The sequence below is a fragment of the Atta colombica genome, unplaced genomic scaffold, assembly GCF_001594045.1.
Source record: "Atta colombica isolate Treedump-2 unplaced genomic scaffold, Acol1.0 scaffold12, whole genome shotgun sequence".
In the NCBI taxonomy this organism is placed as follows: Eukaryota; Metazoa; Arthropoda; class Insecta; order Hymenoptera; family Formicidae; genus Atta; species Atta colombica.
In genome coordinates this window covers 6,810,479-6,815,959 of record NW_017259206.1, presented here as the reverse complement: position 1 = coordinate 6,815,959, position 5,481 = coordinate 6,810,479, and the positions used below count along the sequence as shown (strand labels likewise).

Sequence of the window (5,481 nt, the reverse complement as noted above, 5' to 3'; positions counted from 1 at the left end):
TATTTGATTGTTTAAATATTAAAATAAATATATTTTATAATTATTTCAAGATCATAACAATTTTCTTTTCCTTTAATGCATCTGCAGAGAAATTAATAAAATTTAAAGAATAAATTTTTATAGCTTCAAAAATTAGTTACACAAAAAAGATTTAATCGTAGATTTAATTATAATTAATCAATATTAATTTTAAAGGCTTAAACAAAAATTTTTAATAAATTCAAATTTTATTTTATGTGATTAAACCTGTGAATAAATTATTGTTAATCTTTTAGATTATTTACTTTTAGGAAAAACATGTAAAATATTGTAATAGGAAAGACTCTAAAATAATAAATGTATAAATAACGAAAAAACAAGATTTTTCACAAAAAGAATAATACATTTTTTGCAAAATTTTTAAACTTTTTAATGAATGTAACTAAAGCAACCCGATAAAAACTTTATTAATTATTTTGACATTTCGTTACTTTCAACGATTCATTTTAGCATCGTGACACGAACTCTAGAGCGATGGACAACGCATCAAGCGATGATGAAACTGTTTTGACAGTTAATCCTTCTTAGAAGCCGACGCCATTTGCCCGCCATTTCATGGACAATAACGAAATGAATTTTTCCTAGCTCGGTTACGAATCATTGACACAAATATATCCATTAATAAGAGTGGCTTTTCAAATGAGCGGTCTAAAGTCTCGTGGCATAAATAAATTCGCAGCTCAGAATAAACAGCGGCGAAATTGACATTTAGTACATCTTTTTAGTAGTATATGCTCTCGAATCGCACGTGCCAAAACGCGACAAATGATAGCTTCTTTCGATTAGATTGTCCGTTTGGCTTAATTGGCAAGTACGCGTCTGGCGCGCATCCGCTTGGATAGTAACTATGATTTAGACTATTTAGAGCGAATCAATTCATTACTCGATCCTTCGTGACGCATTATTTGCGTTTTACTATGCGCAGTATATAGTCACTATTTGTACGTTTCATTTCATTCAAAAAAGTTGCGTAAGTGGCGTACTCAAACGGATTTCCTATGTATAACTAAATCGAGTCAATATATTAAATTTATTTTATTCTTTGTATTGAATATGAAGATTTTTAGATTTAATAATTTTATAGAAGCATACTAAAAAATTTGTTGCTAGTATGTAATAATAGTATGTAATAATAGTATGTAATAATATTATTAATTATAAAATATTAATTATAAAAATATCTCAGGTAAGAAAGCCAGATAGCAGAAAGTTCGAAGAGAATTTTTGTTCGTTCTCGACTTACGAAATAAATTCCTATTTCTGTTCTAAAAGTATTTCTAAGAATTCCAAAGTATTTCAATTTTATGTATTTATGTATTTCACTTTTACTAATTGTGAGCTTTTTTTCAGATTCAAAAAATAAATTCTTTTCTAGTTTCTTTCTATTTCTATATAAGAATAAATTATACTTTGGCTTTTAGGCAAATTAAATATTACTTTTATTAAAAGTAATATATACACAAATATGTATATAAATATATTTATGTATTATAAATATATATATATTTATGTATTATATATATATATATATTTTTTTTTTTTCATTCTTTTTTAATTCATTTTAAATAAATTACGCAAATTCATAAAGAACTTATAATTAAGATGAGTATTTTCTGAGTTCAAATGGATCAGTTGTGCTGGATATATAAATTAATAATAATATCAACATTTTAGGATTAACACTTACAATAATATTTGTATATTATTGTTGATTACATATACTTCATATAATTTTTAAATTTATTACATCAATTTGATGGTGAATTTGATGTTTCAATTTATTCAATAAATAATAATCTAGAAATGTGATCGTTTAGAAATTGTATTTATATCTTTTATCATAAGAAAATTTTTTATTTCAAGATTATATTTTTTTATCTATTAGAATTATTAAAAGATTAACAATAAAATTAAAATAAAATATTTCAATAATAAAAATATACATTAAACTGATAATTTAATTGAATACATTTTTATATAAAAAATTTAATAAAGAATCTTAAATCGGCAATGAAATGAATCAGCGATAAGTTAGACGCGCATACGCTCTACGTACAAGCACGGTAATGAGTAACGGCGGATATAATGCCAACTGTTTTAGATTCTGACTCAGCGGATCCCCGCTAGATCCACATTTTCAAATTATTTCGAAAAACGAATTCTGTTGGAGCAGTGGATTTAAATAAATCGTGCAATTGCGTTGTGTTCTTGTGTCAATTCGCGTGAGTATCGGATGTCCGTATATAGAGATTTTCTGGCAGCAAATAAATATTTTTCATATGAAAATTTATCAAGCGTAAAGAATCCCTTAAGAGAACATCTTCTTTACAGGTGATGTGTCAATCTTTATCTAGTAGCAATATAAAACTTTCTTTATAACAGCAATTTTAGAGCAATATTTGATTTTTATTTAATTTTATTATCAATTTCTTGATATTAATTTTTTAATTTTTCTAAAAGAACAAGCTAATTAATTATTAATTAATACAATATACTTCCTTTCGCGTCATTAAAAAATACAATATATCTAAAGCAACGATATTGACATAAACATATCATTCATGAAAATGTATTTATGTGTTAATTTGATAACGATCTGCAAAGTTTGATAATAAACAAATTTCTAATTCTGAAGACAATGATAATATTAAACAGTTATTAGTGTAAAACGTCTCGCATACAAAAGATTCGCTCGTCGATCTAATCGTGTAAGATGTGTCACTTAAGACGAATATATTACAGTCGATTGTCCGTCCCGGAATTAATGTAGATTCGTGTAAATTTACTTGTTCTACATGAAGAGGCTTGCAATAATACGAAATTGAATGTTTAGCCAACGAAAACGGCAGTCAGATCGCGTATACGTTCTCTATCGTTGCGTAAGGCCGCCAAATTTAGCTGGTGGACAGCACTTAAAAACGGCGATATCGATTACAAAATAATCCCGGCTGCGTACAATCGACACCATTGATTTCGCGACACGTAACAACGTAATTAATTACAAACATGATTAATTGTTTAATTGTCAATATTTTAAATTTTATCTCACTAGCATTAATAATAAGTTAATATTTTTTGGATTAATTGATGTCACTTGAATAGTCTTAATTAAAAGGATTAATTATTTTCCGCTGCGTAATTAAATATTATATTGTAATTAAATATTATATTGTATATATTATATATTATATGTTACATTAAATTAATATATATTATATTACGTAATTATTTATAAATTAAATTATTGTATTATATATTAAAAGGATATCGCGCCGCGAATGTAATTAGATTAATTAGAGAACACTTCATTATAATATATCGCAATTTTACATTAGTAATCGTCGAATTTTGTTATCATTTATGCCATTTATAAAATACAAAATTTGTTTAACTTTGCAAACGATTAGCAAGTCATGTGTAAATAAGTTTTCACAAACGATGTATTAATTAATCCGTTGTCTTATTTTAAATTTTGGCAATGAAAAGAACAATATTGCAATAATTAATAATTAATCTGTGCGTGAAAACATTTTTATCATTAGAAGTTAGTATCATAAAAGGTGATAGTGTCATTAAGGAAAAATTAAATATTGTTTTGCAACTGTGCATTTATAAAGACGTTCATATTGCTATTGAGAATGAAAATTAATATCAGATTGTAGAGCGATCATTTTAATTGTAAAAGAAACTAAAGTTCAATGCTTATAAGATTGATGACATTAATAATACGCAAAGATGATGAAAAGTAGCTTAATTTGATTGCACTCATGCGAGCGTCGTATATGCACTGTTAGAGAAGAACACGTTTAGCACATATGTATATATACATGAATAAATAAGCGCGGTAATTTAATTGCTCAACCGTATGATTATGATTTTGTAATCTCAATTATGACAGACGACATTTGTCAAAAGCACTACATTAATGATGCCGACACCGATTAGGAACGCGAGTGGCTTATGATGTTAATTTCATTCATAGTGAAAATGATGTTCGCCACGTTGCATCACGATTAAACCTTATAAAATACATGTATAATTAATCAAAGCCCTTTCCCTTTCAAAACTTCCCAATGAGAATTCTTCAAACTCGACTCTCGAGAGTGCAGAGGATATTTTTCACTGCAAATTCCCCAAACATTTTCAGACTTCTTTTCGAACACGAAAATATAATGTAGAAAAAATGTTCTTCGACTTTGAAGAAATCCAACCAACATTAATTTTTATAAGGTTTAAACTAATCTCGAATAAGTGTGAAGTGTCTCTGTTGTGTTATTTGTTTTAAAATAAAAAATAGATCTTTTCAAAACTTTTCAAAAACGATGAAATTTGTTGAGGAAGAGAGAGAGAGAGAAAAAAAAAGTTTGCGGTTCGAAATAAAACATATCTCAATTAAGATATAAAACATTTTGCACAAAAATCGAAATAGTGATATAGGATAAAAAGAGAAAATTTTCATGTATTCGTCGAAACTAAAAATTTTTTTATTATTATAAGAATTATTATAACAAGAAAATTCGTATTCCTGGCGCAAAAATAATACGAGATTTACACAGAAATATACAAAAAAAAATCCAAGGATAAATCCTCGTAACAATCTGTACCCGCGCATTGACGGCGATCTACACTTATCATAATTGATCGCGATCGGTGGCTTTGTCGCGAAGAAACGAATGAAAACGTGGCGCGAAAATCAGGTCACCCTTACCTAAAAACGATCACGAGGTGTTATCCTCCAGGATGCTGTTTCCTCGGAAGTAGCGGCGCGACTCCCACGGTCGTCGCGACGCCCGAATTATTTCCCACTCTTTGCGTTCACATTCTATCCCTACTTATCTGCTTGCCGGTGGTTCCACGGAGACGTGTGGAGAACTAACGCGACGCACAGTGGTTCCAATTCCTTCAAAAGCTCACCAAAACCTCATTTTTCAATTGTTCAATTGACTTTACAGTTGAAACACTCTGATAATAGAGATAATACTTTCTCGCTGGCTGATCCAGAAATTTAAAAGCTGGCCATTGGTATATCACAAGCGAAATTTTTTTTTAATTAAGATCAAATATGAAAAGATAGAATATTAAATTATTATTTAAACTGTTACACTGAAAAATTATCATTTAATAATATATAATTCATAAACGTTTAATTTGAAATTAAATTAGTAGAAAAAAAATGATATAATAGAATCTGTGCGTTATATCTAGAAGTTTCTTAAATTAAAAAATATGTTTCGAATATCAAAATTGCGATTAAGCATTTTAAATAAAAATTAAAAATATTACATAACATTTTGCTATAAATATTTTTAAAAAAGAAGATTTAAAAAAAAAGAAATTTAAGTCTTGAAAAAAAGTGGCTCAATTTTTAATTATAAAGAGTGACATTCATTCTAAAAATTTTAGAGAATAACGCAAATAATTTGTAAAAAACATTATAATATC

The 5,481-nt window shown here is 27.4% G+C and overlaps 1 protein-coding gene across 1 annotated transcript in view; it reads right to left on the bottom strand.

The window, feature by feature from the left end:
* LOC108694411 overlaps positions 1–4,856 on the bottom strand; it is an 11,095-nt gene extending 6,239 nt beyond the window's left edge. The window contains exon 1 of the mRNA XM_018203857.1: positions 4,748–4,856. The gene's annotated coding sequence lies outside the window, so the exon portion shown is untranslated. The remainder of the gene's footprint in view (positions 1–4,747) is intronic.
* Between the last annotated feature and the right edge of the window lie 625 nt (positions 4,857–5,481).